Here is a 24,685-nt window from a genome sequence, read left to right on the forward strand (position 1 = left end):
CTGTCATATAGACCCTCAAAGTCACTTCAAATGCTTTTGTAAATTTTGTTGAAAAAATGAGAAATTACTGGTCAACTTTTAACCAGTATAACGTTCTCAAAAATGGTGCAGATGTAAAGTTCACATGTGGGAAATGTTATTTATTAACTATTTTGTGTGACATAACTCTTTGACTTAAAGACATAAAAATAAAAATTTGAAAATTGTAAAATTTTCCACATTTTTGCCAAATTCTCATTTTTTTCACAAATAAATGTAAGTCATATTGAAGAAATTTTGCCAGCACAATATGTCACAAGAAACCAATCTCAAAATCAGTGGGATCCTTTGATGCATTCCCAAGTTATTACCTCATAATGTGACGGTGGTCAGAATTGTAAAATTTGGCCTGGTCATTAAAGTGAAAACAGGCTTGGAGGCTGAAGGGGTACTGAAAAGTACTAAAAATAAAGTAAAAAAAAATTGAAAAATGTATATATAAATAAAGTTCATCTCACCCCTTTTCTCCCCAGTAAAAAAAATAAACATATTTTCTACCACCACATTTGTAAAAGTCCGATCTATCAAAATATAACATATAAAATTTACATGATTGGTATACGCCGTAACGAGAAAAGAAATTACAATGGCAGAATTGTTTTGGTCACCACTAGTCTCAAAAATTGCAATAAAAATTAATTAAAGCATCTTATTAATCCCAAATTAGTATCAAAACTGTCAGCCCTCACACAACTCAATCAACAGGAAAAATAAAAACGTATCGGAAAATGGCAGTACAAAACAAAAAAGGAATGCAAGTTTGGTATAGCCATAATCATACTGACGTTGACAATCATGATTGGTAGCAATTTTTGCCACAAAACCTATTGTATTTTTTTTCACGATCTCACAGCACGTGGAATTATTTTTCTTGTTTTGCAGTGCATTGTATGGTAAATTGAATGGTTTCAATCAAAAGTACAACTTGTCCCACAAAAACAAGTCCTCCTATGTCTATCATATGCCTATATCAATGGAAGAGTGAAAAAGTTATGGCTTATTAGATTAAGGGTAGGAAAAAAATAAAAAAAAATGAAAATGGGTTGTGGAGGAAGGGGGGTAATCATACGTGCTTTCAAGAAATTAGCAAAAAATGCATTTATTTTTATAGCTTAAAATTCTGATTCGAGCCACAATAATTTGCACAAGTTTGATCAGGTATAAAATAATCACAGGTTTCATTATTTTTAGGAACGCTGATCAAGACTTGTCTCTTTTTACAGACTGTCCATGTAAATAGACTACTATGATGTTGGAGTTGAGCGGTGAGTTGTCACAAACAAACAGGCTTACAATAGATATCGAAATCAGAAGCAATACTGGCTCTCACAATATATACAATATCGGACATTATAACGTGTGGAATTAGGCAAATGGTGGCCAAACAGATTGGTAAGGTAACAAGTGTAGTCTAACATTAAGCATTTAAAGCATGTCCTTGTCCCCCATTCTCTGATTTCCAACCACCGCCTTATCTATACAGTTCTGTTGAGCGCTGTCCTTGTTTCCACTTAGGCCTTGGCTCTACATTACAATCTGGTGGAGCTCAGGGAAATGCTGTCCAGGTATGACTATTTTCTTATCTGATCTGTACAGAGAGAGCCCAGGCTGGGAATTAGAATACGGTTGGCACAGTAGGACCTGGATGTGTGAGGTATGATTTATTCTGTATCATGAGGTTGTGCAATAAGTAAAGCATATTTAATATATTTAGCAGTGACTTTCATTGTCAGCAGATTGGTAGAAGTCCAGAGTGAAATATGGAATCCATAGAAAGCATAGGTTATAAAGGAAGCGGTTTCTACTAAAGCCATATCCCGCTCTGTGTGTGCACTCAGACAAGAGCTATGCTCTCCTGTCTTCTGAGCTGCGCACTGTTCTAAGGTCTGTTGAGCGATTAGTGGGTGTCTCAGGACCCGGACCTCACTGATCTTCACATTATTAAAGTGCCTGCTAAATATGGGAAAAAAATATAATAAAAAAAAATAGTTTCTCACTCTTTAAGATGAAAATTTGCCTTTTAAGCATGGATGATACCCCTTAAATGCCAAATAATCCTATTCCATCTCCCCTGGTCTGTTGATGGTCATCACACCTATAATCTTATTTTGTTGAGATGTATGACCAAAAATTTAGCATTCAGTTTAATTCCATAAGGAGCACTGAGATAATAAATGAAGGAGAAGTAGGTGAAAAAGACAGGGAATATACACGAGGAGAGCCGCTTTCTATAACATATTTCTGGTGAGCAATCAGTTTTATTAGTTCTTTTACTATTGAGATTTATAGGATGAACTTACCTTTATGGGAAAGCCCTGTAGGGTCTATTCTGCTCCTGGTAGAGAATAACACATTATCCTGTGATAGGACTGACAGCCTGGTGCAGTTGACACTCCGGATCTGCTGACAGCCTCACTCTTCTGTATACGCACCTTCTGCTAGCAAAACATCTGTGGGGAAGAGATAAGACATCGTCTTGTCCGATAATCTTTTTGCGCGTAACTTGGACGTTCAGATAGCCAATCCCATTATGTCTAGTCCACACTTTACAGAGAGAACCTTCTGTATTTTTGGTGTTATTCTGCACATGCAGTGTGATAACTATGTGGCTTTTGGATGCCCATCTTACATGCTTGCTCTAGCTGAATTTATAAACATCTGACTGCATAACAAAAATCGAGGAATTTCCTTTACTCGGACACCAAATGGACAGACATTACAGATTAGCTGCTTCAGTGACACCAAAATACATTTTTAATCCAGATTCGCCCAACAATCCCAAAAAAATGCCATATGTGAGAAAATTTGCAAGGGTCTCTTAAAAGCCCTCATCCCCTCAGTTATGATTGACCTAAGTTTTCTAATGCCAATCCGATTTAAATTCCACTAATTCAGCATTACAATTGTCTTGTGTGCCGGATCAACAGAATTGTACAAATATTTTCTATCTGAAGAGGCTTCCTGCAATATGTTTTAAAACTGTTCAAATGAAAGGATTGTAATAAAATAGAGAAATAGTATTACTCACCACTCCAATCCTCACTAGGACGAGAAGTGATAACCTGCCGTTCACGCACATGACCACTGAGACCAATGATTGGCTGCAGGGCCAGATCATCACGAAGCCTTTATGTTACCATACAATAAAAAAAAAATCATGTGGACCCAGTATAGCATCTGTTACGTAATATATGACATTTTAAGCCTTTAATTCCAAAATCTCTGTGTAACTATAAATTTTGGCAACAATTAACCTTGAAAATGAAAAAATCTACCTGTAGGAGCTGTTATTAAACTGCTAAGAATTGTTTTCTGAGCTGTCATTAACTGCTTCCCGACCGCCAACGGTAGATAAACGTTGGTGCTTGCTGGGCTTTGTGCAGCGCCAACGTTTATCTACTGTCGGTGGTTTTGTGCCCCCCGGGACCCCCACATACCTTATAATGCTGGGATCCCGATGCACAATGCTTGCTGCGACCCCCGATCTCATCGAGACCTGATTGGTTCAGGTCCTGATGGTGTCAGCGTCACAGCAGTCAATGAGAGAGCTCGCTGGGAAAGCTGCTTGTTTCCCAGTGATCTGACTCATTGTAACGCGACTTCTCCTCTGATCTCGCACTGACAGATGATCAGAGGAGAAGCAGCGTTACTGTGTGACAAGATTGCTGCCTGGCACAGCTGATCGCTGCCTGGTACAGCTGTGCCAGGCAGCGATCTTGTCACACAGTAATGCTGCTTCTCCTCTGATCATCTGTCAGTGCGACATCAGAGGAGAAGTGGCGTTACTATGTGCCAGGCAGCAATCTTGTCACATACTAACGCTGCTTCTCCTCTGATCTCCTGTCAGTGCGAGATCAGAGGAGAAGTGGTGTTACTATGAGTCAGATCGCAGGGCAGCAGTCTTGTCACAAAAAAAAGTAAAGAAAAAAAAGCAGGTACGCAGGTTAGGGCTAGGGCTATGGTTACGGTTAGGGCTAGGGTTAGGGCTAGGGTTATGGTTGGGATTAGGGTTAGGGGTGTGTTGAGGTTAGGGTTGATGTTAGGGTTATGGTTGGGATTAGGGTTATTGGTGTGTTGGTGTTAGGTTTGTGGTTAGGGTTATGATTAGGGTTGGGATTAAGGTTAGCGGTGTGTTGGGGTTAGGGTTGGAATTAGAATTGGGGGTTTCCACTGTTTAGGCAAATTAGGGGCTCTACAAATGCAACATGACGCCCGCAGACCATTCCATCAAAGTCTGCATTCCAGAACATCACTACTTCCATTCCAAGCCCCACCGTGTGCCCAAACAGTAGTTTTCTCCCACATGTGGGGTACCTGCGTACTCAGGGCAAATTGGACAACAACTCTAAGGGTCAAATTTCTCCTGTTACCCTTGTTAAAATAAAAATTGGGGGCTGAAAGATCATTTTTGTGGAAAAAAAATGAATTTTTATTTTCACAGCTCTGCATTATAAACTTTTGTGAAACACTTGGGGGTTCAAAGTGCTCAACACACATCTAAATAAGTTCCTTGGGGGGTCTAGTTTCCAAAATGGGGTCACTTGTGGGGGGGGTTCTACTGTTTAGGCACATCAGGGGCTCTGCAAATGCAACATGACGCTCGAAGACCATTCCTTCAAAGTCTCCATTCCAGAACATCGCTACTTCCCTTCCGAGCCCCACCGTGTGCCCAAACAGTACTTTTCTCCCACATGTGGGGTACCAGCATACTCAGGACAAATTGGAAAACGACTTTTGGGGTCCAATTTCTCCTGTTACCCTTGTGAAAATAAAAAATTGGGGGCTAAAAGATCGTTTTTGTGGAAAAAAATGATTTTTTATTTTCATGGCTCTATGTTATAAACTTCTGTGAAGCACATGGGGGTTCAAAGTGCTCACCACACATCTAGATAAGTTCCTTAAGGGTACAATAGAAATTCCAAGACAAAAGTGCTTATCCTAACTCAATATATTAGTTGTAATAAACCAATTTCTGCGCACAAATGGACAAATAAAAGGACAATTCGGAAAACTGACCAAATAAAACTACGAAAAACCGACCTAGTATCCAAAATTTTTAATGATTAAAACATATACAAAAAAAAAAAAAATATATATATATATATATATATATATATATATATATATATATATATATATATATATATACATATACATATACAAAGAAGGATGAGATCCCAATACCAAAAAGGGAATACTGGAAACCAATAAGGCATCAATAAATTTGCACAAAAAATAATAAGTATAATTGTAATTAAGTGTCCTCAATAAAGTGCTAATGTAAAAAAATTGTTATAAAATAACATATGTCATGATGAAATTTTTACCAAAATGTATACTGAGGTTTTACCAAAATGTATACAACATAACATGATTAGCCTAAATAGTATAGTAACAAATAATGGGCAGTAGATACCGATACTAAATAGTATAAGCATACATATTTCACTGCAGACTGGTGCCAATATAATAGGAATAAGTATACAATTCCACAATACACATTTATATACTGTAAACTAGTGCCACTCTATATGCACCAATGTGCTGCAAACTAAATGGCCGTGCCATATTGTATACAATTATAAGGGACACATGTTTAGAAAAATAACAATAAATACCTAATATCAGTTAGTGCCAGGTTCCCAGTACACGTCCGACCCCGACGCGCATTTCGGCGTCTGCCTTCATCAGGGGGTCGGACGTGTACGGGGAACCTGGCACTAACTGATATTAGGTATTTATTGTTATTTCCAGCAACTTCACTGAATCCTGCATGTGTCCACCCTCTATCATTCATCTTTGCAGCATATATAATGGTATTTAACTATTTCCAGCAACTTCACTGAATCCTGCATGTGTCCACCCTCTATCATTCATCTTTGCAGCATATATAATGGTATATAGCTATTTCAACTCACCCTGCTTGTGCCCTTATGCTATTGAGGTCAAGTAACTTTTCAAAGTGCTTTATGATCCATGTAGGCCTGGACACTTGTTTATTTGCTAAATACACTTATTGTGTCCTGCTGTCCTAACTAGTGTTGAGCATTCCGATACCGCAAGTATCGGGTATCGGCCGATACTTGCTGTATCGGAATTCCGATACTGACATCCGATATTTTTTCAATATCGGGCATCGGAATCGGAAGTTCAAAGTTGATTGACAGCCGAAATGACGTCATCATGATGCGCGGTGTGTGCGCATCATGATGCGCCGTCATTTCGGGCCTTCCGGGGGTCTCTGCCGGCCTGCCGGGGGGCTGTGCCGGCCTGCCGGGGGGCTGTGTGGACTGCCCGGGGTTTGTACCGGCCTGCCGGGGGGCTGTGCCGGCCTGCCGGTGGTCTGTGCACCCTGTGGGGGTCTGTACCGGCCTGCCGGGGGGCTGTGCTGATGTCCGGGGGTCTGTGCAGGCAACGTCCGATGGGACTACAAGTCCCATCGGGCGATGCCTGCTACCATGACAGTGATTGACACATTAGCCAATGATGGGACAGTAGTAGTCCCATCATCCGGCTAATGTGTTAAATGTTTAAAAAAAAAAAAAAATACTACATACATACTACATACATACTACATGCATGCTACATACATACTACATGCTACATACATACCACATATATACTACATGCATGCTACATACATACTACATGCTACATACATACTACATACATACTACATGCATGCTACATACATACTACATGCTACATACATGCTACATACATACTACATGCATGCTACATACATACTACATGCTACATACATACCACATATATACTACATGCATGCTACATACATACTACATGCTACATACATACTACATATATACTACATGCATGCTACATACATACAACATGCTACATACATACTACATATATACTACATGCATGCTACATACATACTACATGCTACATACATACTACATATATGCTACATGCATGCTACATACATACTACATGCTACATACATACTACATACATACTACATACATACTACATGCATGCTACATACATACTACATGCTACATGCATGCTACATACATACTACATACATACTACATGCTACATACATACCACATATATACTACATGCATGCTACATACATACTACATATATACTACATGCATGCTACATACATACTATATGCTACATACATACTACATACATACTACATACATACTACATGCATGCTACATACATACTACATGCTACATGCATGCTACATACATACTACATACATACTACATGCATGCTACATACTACATATATACTACATACATACTACATGCTACATACATACTACATATATACTACATGCATGCTACATACATACTACATGCTACATACATACTACATATATACTACATGTATGCTACATACATACTACATGCTACATACATACTACATACATACTACATACATACTACATACATACTACATGCATGCTACATACATACTACATGCTACATGCATGCTACATACATACTACATACTACATGCTACATACATACTACATGCTACATACATACCACATATATACTACATGCATGCTACATACATACTACATGCTACATGCATGCTACATACATACTACATGCTACATACATACTACATACATACTACATACATACTACATGCATGCTACATACATACTACATACATACTACATACATACTACATGCATGCTACATGCATACTACATGTTACATACATTCCACATATATACTACATACATACTACATGCTACATACATACCACATATATACTACATACATACTACATGCATGCTACATACATACTACATACTACATGCATGCTACATACATACTACATGCATGCTACATACATACTACATGCTACATACATACTACGTACATACTACATGCATGCTACATACATACTACATGCTACATACATACCACATATATACTACATGCATGCTACATACATACTATATGCTACATACATACTACATACATACTACATGCATGCTACATACATACTACATGCTACATGCATGCTACATACATACATACTACATACATACTACATGCATGCTACATACATACTACATGCTACATACATACTACATATATACTACATGCATGCTACATACATACTACATGCTACATACATACTACATATATACTACATGCATGCTACATACATACTACATGCTACATACATACTACATACATACTACATACATACTACATGCATGCTACATGCATGCTACATGCTACATGCATGCTACATACATACTACATGCTACATACATACTACATGCTACATACATACCACATATATACTACATGCATGCTACATACATACTACATGCTACATGCATGCTACATACATACTACATACATACTAAATACATACTACATACATACTACATGCTACATACATACCACATATATACTACATACATACTACATGCTACATACATACCACATATATACTACATACATACTACATGCATGCTACATACATACTACATGCTACATACATACTACATATATACTACATGCATGCTACATGCATGCTACATACATACTACATGCTACATACATACTACATACATACTACGTACATACTACATGCATACCACATATATACTACATGCATGCTACATACATGCTACATGCTACATACATACTACATACATACTACATGCATGCTACATACATACTACATGCTACATACATACCACATATATACTACATACATACTACATACATGCTACATACATACTACATGCATGCTACATACAATACATTCATACAATACATACATAGACATACAGTACATATAACATAGAGTAACATACTTACCAATACTTGTCACATTGTTCCCCGAAGCCATTGTCGTCTACGGAATAAATATTAACATAACAAACCACAAAAATACTCACCCATGATCCGAAGCAGTCCACGAGTGTGTCCCACGACGATCTTGGGTAGAAAACTGCAGCATCAGCTGATGCTGCCGCTCTCTACGGGCTGCAGGAATCCAATGACGGAAGGTAGGTATCCTTCCGCACTGTATTCCTCCGCCACTTAAAAAAAAAAAATCCCTAGTCTCACTTTATGGTAAAAGCTGTGTGGGAAATGGAATCCAATGACGGAAGGTAGGTATCCTTCCGCACTGTATTCCTCCGCCACTTAAAAAAAAAAAATCCCTAGTCTCACTTTGTTATGTTAATATTTATTCCGTAGACGACAATGGCTTCAGGGAATAATGTGACAAGTATTGGTAAGTATGTTACTCTATGTTATATGTACTGTATGTCTATGTATGTATTGTATGAATGTATTGTATGTAGCATGCATGTAGTATGTATGTAGTATGTATGTGGTATGTATGTAGCATGTAGTATGTATGTAGCATGCATGTAGTATGTAGTATGTATGTAGTATGTATTGTGGGGATGTGGCTCGCTTAGGTGCAGCGGGAGACAAATGTGAGACAGGTTCTTCCACAGTGCTTGTAGTTTATTCACAGCATAAACGCACAAGGCAACGTAACAGCAAACAAATAGCCTTTTAGCTCAGGCAAAATAACACAATGTCCGTAGTTGTAGACTCAGAGCAGGAGTCTCAGCACACATGGGAGGCTTAGTCCTCCCCACACACAACTCCTTGGTTCAGGAGCAGGCCACATTATAAGGCTGTAGCCACACCCACGTTCCCAGCAGCTGACTGGTCACCTGACTGTGACCTCACCACAGGTCCTTCAAACAAAAACAATAACAATATCTGTTATGCTTTACTTCTGCCTTACATTATAGAGACAAGCCATTTATGAGACACATATCTCCCATCGATTACACGACCCTTAGCCCTGCCACATACCTCCCCCCTCTGCCTAAAGCCGTGGGGCTTGGCACTTTCACCTACCAGGCAAGGGATTCTGGAGAGGGCATCGGCATTCCCATGTAGCTTCCCGGCCCTATGTTCTACATGGAAGCTGAAGTCTTGTAGGGCTAAGAACCAGCGGGTGACCCTAGCATTCTTGCCCTTGGTTTCCCTCATCCACCTGAGTGGGGCATGGTCGGATATTAACCTAAACTTCCGTCCCACCAGGTAGTACCGTAATGTGTCCACTGCCCATTTTATGGCCAAACACTCCTTCTCTACAACTGAGTAATTTCTCTCACAAGAAGTCAACTTCCTACTCAAGTAGAGAACAGGATGCTCTTCCCCACGTATCTCTTGGGAAAGGACAGCTCCTACCCCGACATCTGAGGCATCTGTCTGGAGGACAAATTCACGTTTAAAGTCTGGGGCCACCAAAACGGGTTGCTTACAAAGCGCTCCCTTCATTTCTTGGAAGGCTGACTCTGCTTCTTCGGACCAGCTGACCATCACTGACTTTGTCCCTTTAAGCAGATCAGTTAGAGGTGCAGCCATTGTGGCGAAGTTTGGGATAAACCTCCTGTAATATCCCACAATCCCCAGGAAGGCTTTAACTTGCTTCTTTGACAGAGGTCTCGGCCATGTTTGAATTGCCTCCACTTTATTGATTTGGGGTTTGATCTCGCCACGCCCCACTACATATCCGAGGTACTTGGCTTCTTCTCTCCCCAAGGCACACTTCTTCGGGTTTATTGTAAACCCTGCCTCTCTTAGAACGTCATACACTGCTTGGACCTTTTTCAGGTGAGTCTCCAAGTCCGGGGAAAAGATGACGATATCATCCAGGTATGCAGCAGCATATAGCTTATGAGGTGCAAGGATTCTATCCATCGCCCTCTGGAAGGTTGCTGGAGCTCCCTGTAGGCCAAACGGCATCCGGACATACTGGAAGCACCCGTCTGGTGTGGAGAATGCCATCTTCTCCTTGGCTTCCTGTGCCATGGGGATCTGCCAATATCCCTTGGTCAGATCCAAAGTGGTTATGTACCTGGCAGGTCCAAGTCTCTCGATGAGCTCATCAACGCGTGGCATGGGATAAGCGTCGAACTTGGAGACCTCATTCAGCTTCCGGTAATCGTTGCAGAACCTCCATTCACCATCAGGTTTTGGGACCAGGACAATCGGGCTCGACCAGCCGCTCTTGGATTCCTCAATGACCCCGAGCTTCAACATACGCTGCACCTCCTTGGAGATTACCTCTCGCCGGGCCTCAGGAATACGATATGGTTTCACGTTCACCCGCACATGTGGCTCGGTCAGAATTTCGTGCTCCACCACCTTCGTGCACCCCGGCAACTCTGAGAACAGGTCCCGGTTTTTCTGGAGTAACTCCTGGCACTGCTGCTTCTGGGCCTTCGATAGAGTCTCCGCTATGGTAACGGCTCCAACCTCCCCTTCTAGGTTGCCCAGCAAGCACGGAGTTACCGCTGGCTCTCTATCTTGCCACGGCTTGATAAGGTTAACATGGTAAACCTGGTATGGCTTCCGTCTTCCGGGTTGGTGGATCTTGTAGTTTACGTCTCCCAGTTTCTCCACCACCTCATATGGCCCTTGCCACTTGGCCAAGAACTTACTTTCCACTGTCGGGATTAGCACGAGAACTCGGTCTCCCGGATTGAACTGCCTCACTCTGGCTGACCGGTTGTAGACCCTGGCCTGAGCCTCTTGTGCCTGGCGGAGATGTTCTTTAACAATGGGCATCACCTTTGCAACCCTCTGCTGCATCAGTGCCACATGCTCAATGACGCTTCTGTGGGGCGTGACTTCGGCTTCCCAGGTTTCCTTGGCTATATCTAGGAGACCTCGCGGATGCCGGCCGTACAGAAGCTCGAAGGGGGAGAACCCCGTGGAGGCCTGGGGAACTTCACGGATAGAAAACAGTAAATACGGTAAGAGACAATCCCAGTCTCTACCATCTTCCTCTATGACTTTTCTCAGCATGCTCTTCAGGGTCTTGTTAAACCTCTCAACAAGGCCATCTGACTGTGGATGGTACACTGAAGTCCTCAGCTGGGAAATTTGCAAGACTCTGCACAATTCTCTCATCACCTTGCTCATAAAAGGTGTCCCCTGGTCGGTCAGGATCTCCTTCGGCAAACCCGTCCGGGAAAACACATGGACCAGCTCACGGGCTATACTCTTCGCAGAGGAGTTTCTCAGGGGAATGGCCTCAGGATAGCGTGTGGCATAGTCCAGGATGACTAATATATACTGATGGCCCCGAGCTGATTTAACTAAGGGACCGACCAAGTCCATGGCAATTCTCTCAAATGGCACCTCAATAATGGGCAGTGGCACAAGAGGGTTCCGAAAATGAGATGTGGGGGCAGTTAACTGACATGTCGGGCAGGACCTGCAATAGTTTACTATTTCCCGGTGACACCCAGGCCAATAGAACCTCTGTACAATCCGTTCCTGGGTTTTTTCCACCCCCAGGTGTCCCCCCAAGATGTGTGAATGGGCCATGTCCAACACTTTTCGTCTATAGGGGCCTGGTACTATTAACTGCTCTGCCACCTCCTCCCTTATTTTCGTGACCCGGTACAACAATTCCCCACTCAACATAAAATGGGGAAACCTTGTGTCTGCTCCCGGCTCTTGTGCAACCCCATTAATGACGGTGACATTGTTAAAGGCTTCCCTTAGTGTGGGGTCCCTATGTTGGGCAGTCCCAAAATTCTCCCCGGCCACCCCTAACTCCGGGATGTCAGGTACAGGGGACCCTTCCTCTTCATCCCCAACAAGGACACATAAAGGGAACTCGTCTGCCTCTGGTGGTGGCGATACCTCAGTGGGGTGGATTGGTTCCCTGCTCTTGCTAGCACACTCAGAACCCATCCCCCACAGATCCCAAAACAGACAGAAATCCCGGCCAATAATTATGGGATGCAACAAGTCTCGAACAACGCCAACTTCATGCGACTCGGTGCCATGCACCGTTTCAATCTTCACCCTAGCCATAGGGTAGTCCTTTGCATCGCCATGTATGCACCGAACACCAATCTTTTTACCCGGGAGTATGTTTAGAGGAAAACTGGCCCTCACAAGGGTCACCAAGCTCCCGGAGTCCAGAAGCGCCATTACTGCTCGACCGTTCACCTTCACGGGACACGCTTGTGGCCCCTTGTTAGGTAGCGAGTTCACACTGCAAGCTGGATATGCGTAGTATGAACTACGGCGTCCCATGCTGCAGTCCATCTGCTCGGTGGTCTGGGGACAACGGGCCGCTATATGTCCTGGCCCATGACACTTCCAGCAAATAACACCCGAGGGGACCTTGGGCACCGCCTCCCCCGCCCCTTTTGACCTTGGACGCACCACCCCTTTTTGTGACTCCGCCCCCTGCTGGGACCCCCAATATGGAATGGGCTGCTTCCCCAAGGAACCTTCCATCCCCTGGTATCTCTCGACCAGCCCAACCAGTTCATCAGCATTTTGGGGATCACCCTGGGCAACCCAAGTCTGTAGAGGTCTCGGCAGAGAATGCACAAACCGATCCATCACAACTCGCTCTACCATCTGTGCAGGGGAAGCCGACTCTGGCTGCAGCCATTTCTGGACCAGGTGCAACAGGTCAAACATTTGGGAGCGCGGGGGTTTGTCCCGGTGATAGGCCCAACGATGCACTCTCTGTGCCCTGGTAGTCATTGTTACCCCCAAGCGGGCGAGAATTTCCGCTTTTAATTTGGGATACTCTCTGGCATCTTGTACCGTCAGGTCAAAGTACGCCTTCTGGGGCTCCCCCGTTAGGTAAGGGGCCAGTACCTCCGCCCACCGCTCTGGCTGAAGTTTTTCCCTCTCAGCCACCCTCTCAAACACCGTCAGGAAGGCCTCCACATCATCCTCAGGGGTCATTTTTTGTAATGCGCGTCTTACCGCCTTCTCGACGTCGGTGGCATCAGCCCGACCTGGGGTTGGGGCGCTCGTCCTGCCCTCCTGGATGGCGGTTGCCAGAAGCTGCATCTGCTGCCGTTGTTCCTGCTGGCTTTGCTGGAACTGCTGCCGCTGCTCCTGCTGGCTTTGCTGGATCTGCTGTAACAACAGCTTGTTGGTTTCCTGCTGCAGTGCCTGGGACTGGACCAGGTGTTTCATGAGGTCCTCCATGATTCCAGGCAATGCTTGTTGCCCCGCTGCAAACTTCACCCAGGACATGCAGCAACTGTCTCAAGTCTCAGCTGGGACCGCTGCCCGCACGTGTACCACCAATTGTGGGGATGTGGCTCGCTTAGGTGCAGCGGGAGACAAATGAGACAGGTTCTTCCACAGTGCTTGTAGTTTATTCACAGCATAAACGCACAAGGCAACGTAACAGCAAACAAATAGCCTTTTAGCTCAGGCAAAATAACACAATGTCCGTAGTTGTAGACTCAGAGCAGGAGTCTCAGCACACATGGGAGGCTTAGTCCTCCCCACACACAACTCCTTGGTTCAGGAGCAGGCCACATTATAAGGCTGTAGCCACACCCACGTTCCCAGCAGCTGACTGGTCACCTGACTGTGACCTCACCACAGGTCCTTCAAACAAAAACAATAACAATATCTGTTATGCTTTACTTCTGCCTTACATTATAGAGACAAGCCATTTATGAGACACATATCTCCCATCGATTACACGACCCTTAGCCCTGCCACAGTATGTAGTATGTATGTAGCATGTAGTATGTATGTAGCATGCATGTAGTATATATGTGGTATGTATGTAGCATGTAGTATGTATGTAGTATGTATGTAGCATGTAGTATGTATGTAGCATGCATGTAGCATGTAGTATGTATGTAGCATGCATGTAGTATATATGTAGTATGTATGTAGCATGTAGTATGTATGTAGCATGCATGTAGTATGTATGTAGTATATATGTGGTATGTATGTAGCATGTAGTATGTATGTAGCATGCATGTAGTATATATGTAGTATATATGTGGTATGTATGTAGCATGTAGTATGTATGTAGCATGCATGTAGTATGTATGTAGTATGTATGTAGTATATATGTGGTATGTATGTAGCATGTATGTAGTATGTAGCATGCATGTAGTATGTAGCATGCATGTAGTATGTATGTAGTATGTATGTAGCATGTAGTATGTATGTAGCATGCATGTAGTATGTATGTAGTATATATGTGGTATGTATGTAGCATGTCGTATGTATGTAGCATGCGTGTAGTATGTATGTAGTATATATGTGGTATGTATGTAGCATGTATGTATGTAGCATGCATGTAGTATGTATGTAGCATGTATGTAGTATGTATGTAGTATATATGTGGTATGTATGTAGCATGTAGTATGTATGTAGCATGCATGTAGTATGTATGTAGCATGCATGTAGTATATATGTAGTATGTATGTAGTATGTATGTAGCATGTAGTATGTATGATGCATATATGTAGTATGTATGTAGTATGTATGTAGCATGTAGTATGTATGTAGTATGTATGTAGCATGTATGTAGCATGCATGTAGTATATATGTAGTATGTATGTAGTATGTATGTAGCATGTAGCATGTATGTAGCATGCATGTAGTATATATGTAGTATATATGTACTATGTATGTAGCATGTAGTATGTATGTAGCATGCATGTAGTATGTATGTATGTAGTATTTTATTTTTTTTATTTATTTTTATTTTTTTTTACATTTAACACATTAGCCGGATGATGGGACTACTACTGTCCCATCATTGGCTAATGTGTCAATCACTGTCATGGTAGCAGGCATCGCCCGATGGGACTTGTAGTCCCATCGGACGATGCCTGCACAGACCCCCGGACATCAGCACAGCCCCCCGGCAGGCCGGTACAGACCCCCCACAGGGTGCACAGACCCCGGGCAGTCCGCACAGCCCACCGCCAGGCCGGCACAGACCCCCGGCAGGCCGGCAGAGACCCCCGGAAGGCCCGTACAGACCCCCGAGAGGCTGTACAAGGGCAGGAAAGGGTTTTTCCAATTCCGATACCGGAAGTCTCATAGACTTGAATGGGACTTCCGGTATCAGCATCGGCGATACCGATACTTTTTTTAAAGATCGGCCGATCCATTCCGATATTTTGAAGTATCGGACGGTATCGCTCAACTCTAGTCCTAACTTAGTTTGATTGCTAATGAGTAAGGAGAGAGAGAGAAAAAAAAAAAAGGAAGATCTTAGAAGTGGCCTTCTATAAATTCAGAGCTAGCCTGGGGAAGGCATTTATGCAGGGATGGCATTTATGTACATGTATCAAAGTACGCTGGCAGTTATAACATGGCAGTTAGATAGGTAAGACAAATAAATAAATTTATTCCCTGTACATTTGGGCAGCCCAAAATATTTACCATATGCATTTGTCTAATTTATATCCTGGCCGCAGCATTTACACACATCCACCGCCCTGGTATTAACTCTCTACACTCCGTCCATATTGTCCCCTCACTCCTTTCCTCTCCTATGTATAGCACTCACGCTCATTTCACATTGCTACACAGCACAGATCCATTCAGTCCTACCATTCAACATCAGAGACGCTCTCACAAATCACTTAACCATCTGCTCACTCTTTCTATCCTCCTTCTCCTAGTCGCAGGAGACATTGCTCCCAACCCTGGTCCCCCATGTTATAGAAAGTCAAACCACCCAACTGCTACACTCAGAAACCCCTCTAATCTTATTAATATTCCCTGCATGCCATCTGTCTCTCTTAATTGTGCACTTTGGAATTCTCGCTCAGTGTGTAGCAAACTCTCCTTCATTCATGACTTTTTCCTTTCTAATTAACCTCCTGGCTCTTACTGAAACCTGGATCAAGCAGTCAGACACTACCGCTGCTGCTGCTCTTTCATACGGGGGGACTACACTTCTCTTATACCCCAAGATCAGACAATAGAGCAGGTGGAGGCGTTGGTGTGCTCCTATCATCAAAATGTACCTTTCAGGTTATCCCTCAAGTACCCTCACTTGTCTTCTCTTCTTTTGAGGTCCATGCCGTCTGACTCTACACCCCCTTCTCCATGCGAGTGGCGGTGGTATATCGTCCTCCCGGCCCCTCCCATCAGTTCCTGGATCATTTTGCCACTTGGCTTCCACATTTTCTCTCCTGTGACATCCCTACCCTCATCATGGGCGATTTCTACATCCCCATTGCTCTTCCCCTCTCCCCATCAGCTACTCACCTTTTATCTCTAACCTCCTCATTTGGCCTTATGCAGCTTACTAATTCTCCAATGCATGAAGACGGAAACTCCCTCGACTTGGTCTTCTCTCGGCTTTGTGCAGTGGATGATTTCGCAAACTCCCCTCTCCCGCTTTCTGACCACAATCTTCTTTCATTCTCTATCAAGAACTGCCAGACTGCTCAGGTCACCCCCACTGTCCATATTTATAGAAACATACAGGCCATTAACACCCAGAAACTTATGAAGAACTTGCAGTCTTCATTGGCCCCTATCTCCTCCCTTTCATGTCCTGATTCTGCATTGAAGCATTACAATGAAAAACTTCAAAGTGCCCTGGATGAATTTGCTCCTCCTATACATAGAACACCACAACACAGACGGCGACAACCCTGGCACACCCTGCAAACACGTTTCCTGCAGCGGTGCTCCAGGTGTGCCGAACGTCTGTGGAGAAAATCCAACCTACCTGAAGATTTCATCCATTATAAGTTTATGCTTTGAGCATACAACACTGCCCTTCACCTCTCAAAACAAACCTATTTCAACACCGTCAGCACTTCACTGTCCAATAACCCTAAACGTCTCTTTGACACTTTTCATTCTCTACTCAACCCAAGAGTACAGGCCCTAACCACGGAGCTTCGAGCTGACGATCTGGCCAATTACTTCAAAGAAAAAATTGACCAGATCCGACAGGAAACTATCTCCCAATCACCTCATACCATGCACTGTCCTCCCTCCCCCACTGCATCTAGCTCACTCTCTGATTTTGAGCCAGTCACAGAAGAAGAAGTAAACAGGCTCCTTGCATCCTTGCATCTTCTCGCCCAACCACTTGCACCAGTGACCCATTTCCGTCACATCTCCACCAGTCCCTTTCCCCTGCTGTCACCCCTCACCTAACTAAAATATTTAACCTCTCTCTCTTCTGGTATCTTTCCCTCCTCATTTAAGCATGCCATCATACATCCACTACTTAAAAAAACCATCCCTCGACCAAAACTGTGCCGCTAACTATAGACCTGTCTCTAATCTTCCCTTCATCTCTAAACTCCTGGAATGCCTGGTCCACTCCCGTCTTATCCGCTATCTCTCAGAAAACTCTCTTCTCGACCCTCTCCAATCCGGTTTCCGCTCTTTACACTCTACTGAAACTGCCCTCACTAAAGTCTCTAATGATCTACTAACAGCTAAATCAAATGGTCATTACTCCATGCTAATTCTCTTGGATCTCTCTGCAGCATTTGACACTGTGGATCATCAGCTCCTTCTCACTATGTTCCATTGGCCTCAAGGACACCATTCTCTCCTGGTTCTCCTCCTATCTCTCTGACCGCTCCTTTACTGTATCTTTTGCTGGCTCCTCCTCCTCTCATCTTCCCCTTACTGTTGGGGTTCCTCAAGGATCAGTCCTAGGCCCCCTCCTCTTCTCTTTGTATACTGCCCATATTGGTCAAACAATCAGTAGATTTGGTTTCCAGTACCATCTCTATGCTGACGACACCCAATTATACACTTCTCCTGACATCATGCCAGCCTTTCTAGAAAACACCAGCAATTGTCTAAATGCTTTGTCTAACTTCATGTCCTCACTATATCTGAAACTGAACCTGTCAAAGACTGAACTCCTTGTGTTTCCTCCCGCTACTAATGTACCTATACCCGACATTCCCATTTCCGTGTGTGGTTCTACTATTACTCCCCAGCAACATGCCCGCTGTCTTGGGGTCATACTTGACTCTGAGCTTTCCTTTGTCCCCCACATACGATCACTGGCTCGCTCTTGTTATCTGCACCTCAAAAACATTTCTAGAATTCGACCTTTTCTTACTTTTGACTTCGCAAAAACTCTTAGGCTGAGTTCACACGTTGCATTTTTTTCGCGTTTCCGCGGCGGGTTTAACCACGCGATTTTGCCGCGAAAAATAAGCATTCCATGCATTCCTATGGGATTCCGCAATGCTGTGCTAATGCTGCGGTTTTCACCGCGGCGCAATCGCTTCGCGGTAAAAACCGCAGCATGCTCATTAATTTTGCGGAATCGCGGCGATCCCGCACCCATAGGAATGCAATGTTCCGCTTACTTTCCGCATGTGGCTGTGCACACCATGCGAAAAGTAAGCAGAACAATTGCGGATGGTACCCACGGTCCGGAGGAGAGGAGACTGTCCTCCGGGCTTTGGGTACCATATCCCTGTAAAAAATAGAATTTAAAATAAAAAATATTGTTATTCTTACCTTCCGACGTCCCGAGCAGCCTTCCCACCTCTCTCCACGCTCTCGTTCCCAGTAATCCTTTGCGAAAATGCCCGCGATGGCGTCCGTTCTCGCGGGATCGCGAAGTCTCGTGGTCATTCGTGCGATGTCATTGTGAATTACCGTGAGACGTCGCGATCCCGCGAGAACGTACGTCATCGCGGGCATTTTCGCAAAGGATTACTGGGAACGAGAGCGTGGAGAGAGGTGGGAAGGCTGCTCGGGACGTCGGAAGGTAAGAATACTACAATTTTTTTTTTTTTTTTTTTACATTTTATCTTTTACTACTGATGCTGCATAGGCGGCCTCAATAGTAAAAAGTTGGTCACACTTGTCAAACACTGTGTTTGACGAGTGTGACCAACCGGTCAATCAGTTCTCCAAGCGATGCTACAGATCGCTTGGAAAACGCTAGCATTTTGCAAGCTAATTACACTTGCAAAATGCTAGCTTTTCCGCGGGAAAATCTCAGGAATTTAAAATGCGATTTTCCCGCGGAATGGAATTCCGGAATTCTCGCGGTAATTTCCGCGAGAGTTCCGGTACATGTGAACTTAGCCTTACTGTTTCTCTTATTCATTCTCGTCTCGACTATTGTAACTCCCTTCTAATCGGTCTACCTCTTACCAAACTCTCCCCCCTCCAATCTGTCTTGAATGCTGCTGCCAGGATCATATTCCTCGCCAATCGTTACACCGATGCCTCTACCTTGTGCCAGTCATTACACTGGCTACCCATCCACTCCAGAATCCAGTACAAACTTATTACCCTCACCCACAAAGCTCTTCATGGCTCAGCACCACCCTACATCTCCTCCCTTGTTTCAGTATACCATCCTACCCACGCCCTCCGTTCTGCTGATGACCTGAGGTTAGCATCCTCAATAATCAGAACCTCCCACTCCCGTCTTCAAGACTATACACGTGCTGCGCCAATTCTTTGGAATGCACTTCCCAGGTCAATACGATTAGTCCCCAATCCCCACAATTTTAAGCGTGCCCTGAAAACTCATTTATTCAGACTGGCCTACCGCCTCAACACATTAACCTAATCTATCCCTATGTGGCACAGCCAAAAGTTTTTTACCATAACCAGGTTCCCCGCATTATGTTCCCACATGCTTTATGCATCCATTAGCCCTCTGCATCTGTACTGTTACACACTTAACATTATGGCTGGTCCATACAATCAGGGCAACTGTTACTACCCACCTTTCGTGTCTCCCCTTTTTTCCTCATAGATTGTAAGCTTGCGAGCAGGGCCCTCATTCCTCTCGGTATCTGTTATGATCTATGTGATTATTGTTATGCTGTAATGTATATTGTCTGTACAAGTCCCCTCTGAAATGTAAAGTACTGCGGAATATGTCGGCGCTATAGAAATAAAATTTATTATTATTATTATCCTTCCATCTATCTATCCATCTATCTATCTATCTATGTAATGGAGTGTGGGTTGGATCAATGTAAATGAGGAGGTTGGACAGAAATGATATCACAAATCTTTTTTTTTGGTTAAATAACATATCTTTATTTATGCAGCTTACAAAACCGCATCAAATCCGCAGGAAAAAACGCATCAAAACCACGGCAAAACCACACATGTGTTTTCTGCCAAGAACTGCATTTTTTGTGCAGAAAAATCCACGGGATACTCCACAACGTGTGCACATAGCCTAATAGTTTTATTTGTACACTGTATGATTAGATTTAGGCACTGTGTGATATACCATAAGAGTGGTGGCATCAGAAGAAAGTTATACTCCAGACTCCAACACACTTAAAGAAGTTGTCCAGTCTAAAATGAGAATTCTGCAGTCACTGTATGTTACTGCAGACTTGTGAATCCCCTGACTTTGCGAGCACTGAGCTCCGTGAGGATTCTCCGAAGTCAGTGCCAGGAATGGCAGTCCCGGGGCCATGTGTATGCCAAAATCTGATTAGACTGTTTGCAGTAGACTTTCACTGAGTGCACCGAAAACAGTCTAGTCAAATTCTGGCCCGAAGAATTCATATTACATACTTTTGATCACCTGATCGCCGTTCCTGGCACTGAAAGCAGAGAATCCTCGCATGTGATGATACACAAGTCTGCAGCCATATAGATTGACTGCAGACCTGGCATTTTAGACTGGACAGCACCTTTAAAGGGTTACTCAAATCTCTATTGATACGTATTTGGGGATAGTGCTTGTAAATACAAACCTGTTTTGCAATTTTTTGCTAATTAAAATTTGCTTGAGGTGTTAGCACTTTTCTTTTATTTAAAGTATGTTGCCTTGGAGACTGAGCATTGCTGCTAGTTAGCAGAACATGTGTAGCGCTTACAAGCTCTTTTTTTATTGAGCTTGTAAACACTGTTTTGAAGTTGACCTAGGTGTGCTGTTACCTCCTAAAACCAGACAGTATTTGTGCACTGCTTACAAACTAAGTTCATCATTTACCTTTTGTGTCTCCCCTATTTACTCTTAGATTGTAAGCGTGCGAGCAGGAACCTCACTTCTTTTGGTATCTCAGTTATGTTTATTCTGTAATGTCTTTATTGTCTCTACAAGTTCCCTCTAAAATTGTAAAGTGATGCAGAATATGTTGGCGCTATAAAAATAAAACGTATTATTATTATTAGGTGGTCGGTTTCCTAAGCAACAGGCTGTAAATAAAAGTGTTACTATCTCAAGAACAGTTGCAAATTTTAATAAGCAGTAAACTGCAAAAGATATGTGTCGCGATGGTTGCTATCCTGTGTGATGTGAAACCCATAAGTTTCTCTCCAGCATGCTATGTGCTGAGGGGTTAATCAGCAAGTACAAGGGTTTGAGTTTTTTGTGAGTAGGTGTAAGAGATGGGCGGGACACCTACTCACCATATCTCCACCTCAAGGGTGTGGTTGGGAAAGTTAAATGTTCAGCTACTGGGTTTTTTTCTCTGCTGTGAGTTTGAAGGAAGGCCATCTCCAGGAAGTCTCCAGGCTCAAGTTGCGATGGGAGCTGAAGTGTGTTGTGTCCCAGAAGGCTGCAGAAATGCTGTTCTGTGTTACTATTTTGCTTTGCGGTTTATGAAGCAGTAAACCACCCAGAGGCCACCCAAGTGTTCCTGTGTCTACCTCAGGGAGCAGCTGAGTGAGCCGACACCACACCATGAAGATGATGATAACCAATAACACTGGCCCTTATTGTCACCCAGGTTTTCCCATGAAGAAATAACTAATAATGAACTGAATTAAATTTTGCCTACTTCTCCTCTATGATCCTTCAGAACATCTTAAAAGACCCTTTAACCATTGCATGTACAGTACTGTATGTACAGTATATACATGTTTTGATTTACTATCAAGCTAGTGTTTGTCATCATGACAAGTTCTAACTCCTATATATATACTTTTTTATGTTATCCTCTAGGTGGAGCTATAATCCTATCAGCAATTTATAAGCAAATTGCTCTGCTTATTTTTATTCTATCATGTCTGAGAAATACAACACACGTTAAACACATTCTTCTGCGATAGATCTTTTATATCAGGTTCTAGATGTTCTAACTTAAATAGCTAAGTATACAGATAAGAGGAAAACAAGCATGTTAAGATTTTAATTCATTGGAGGAGTGAGATAACATTTTTGTCACGTTAGATCTGATAGCCCAAATCATAGTATGGAAAAGACAAATAATCATGAGGTGCCTTGATGGAAGTAAGTTATGGTTAGTAACTATTACAAATTTACAAAGCATCTAATTAAAATTGACACTCAATTTTTTGAATACATTTTAAATCAAACACACACAAAGTCATGCTTCCAAATGACTTCCTATACAACTGTCTACTCTGCCTTCCCCGGGATTCATTCCATACTAAATTAAAAGTATGGATTGTCCATTCTGTAAGAAACGTAGAAGTCAGTGATGCCTATGTGCATGTTTGGAGGCCACCATACTTTCACAACTCTTTATAGCTCTTCTACCAATGCCTATCCACCTTCTCCCCTTGAACTTTTTACCTAAATTAACTCCCACCTATACTTGACTGTTTTAACCTCTGTCTTGCCCTACATAACTGAGTCATGCGTGATGGGTCACTGGGTCCATGACTCAGCCACGGCTAAATTTTTTTCCCCCGTCTCTTTCATCGATGGGGTGTTATTCCCGATGTCATGCTGAATGATAGCCTGCTTCTTTATCAACGATTTACATGAAGGAATTGAGGGTAAACTGATTAAATTTGCTGATGACACAAAGCTAGGAGGGATAGCTAATACTAGAGAAGAGAGAGGATTCAAAAAGATATAAATAAACTGGAGCAGTGGGCAGCAACTAATAAAATGGTTTTTAACAGGGAAAAATGCAAAGTACTACATCTGGGCAATAAAAATGAAAAAAGCATATACAGAATGGGAGGAATAGGGCTAAGCAACAGCACATGTGAAAAAGACTTGGGTATACTAATAGATCACAGACTGAATATGAGTCAACAGTGTGATGCAGCAGCAAAAAAGGCAAATGCAATTCTAGGATGTATTAACAGAAGCATACAGTCTAGATCACATGAAGTCATTATTGCCCTCTATTCCTCTTTGGTCAGACCTCATCTGGACTACTGTGTCCAGTTTTGGGCACCACATTTTAAAAAAGACATCAACAAACTGGAGCAAGTTCAGAAAAGAGCGACCAGAATGGTGACCGGTCTGCAAACCCTGTCTTATAAGGAAAGGTTGCAGGATTTGGGAATGTTTAGTTTGCAAAAGAGAAGACTGAGAGGAGACTTAATAGCTGTCTACAAATATCTAAAGGGCTGTCACATTGTAGAAGGATCATCTTCATTCTCATTTGCACAAGGAAAGACTAGAAGCAATGGGATGAAACTGAATGGGAGGAGACACAGATTAGATATTAGAAAAAACTTTTTGACAGTTAGAGTGATCAATGAGTGGAACAGGCTGCCACGAGAAGTGGTGAGTTCTCCTTCAATGGAAGTCTTCAAACAGAGGCTGGACAGACATCTGATTGGGATGATTTAGCGAATGCTGCTTTGAGCAGGGGGTTGGACCGGATGGCCCAGCAGGTCCCTTCCAACTCTACGATTCTATGATTCTTGCAGTTAAGCTGTGGGGGAACCGACTGTCAGTCAGCATGCCATAGCTTCTTAGCCCCCCCCCCAAAAAAATAAAACTAAGTCCAGGATAACTCCTTTAACGCTGATAGAGAGGTGATTGGCTAGGTTCTGTTCATATATCTGTTCTGGTCACTCCTGCACCCTTGTTCCCATTCTCCCATTGAAGATTTCTCAATAAGGTTCAAAAGTCTGACTGGTGAGTGCCATTCATCTTT

General features: G+C 42.9%; 1 protein-coding gene across 2 annotated transcripts in view; it reads right to left on the bottom strand.

Moving 5' to 3' along the window:
- Positions 1-2,476, bottom strand: part of LOC141092494 (uncharacterized) — a 29,593-nt gene extending 27,117 nt beyond the window's left edge. For both annotated transcript variants that reach the window (XM_073578680.1, XM_073578679.1), the window contains exon 1: positions 2,340-2,476. The gene's annotated coding sequence lies outside the window, so the exon portion shown is untranslated. The remainder of the gene's footprint in view (positions 1-2,339) is intronic.
- Positions 2,477-24,685: the final 22,209 nt, after the last annotated feature.

This window comes from Dendrobates tinctorius, unplaced genomic scaffold, assembly GCF_039654945.1.
Source record: "Dendrobates tinctorius isolate UK_male_01 unplaced genomic scaffold, ASM3965494v1 ptg000060l, whole genome shotgun sequence".
NCBI lineage: Eukaryota > Metazoa > Chordata > Amphibia > Anura > Dendrobatidae > Dendrobates > Dendrobates tinctorius.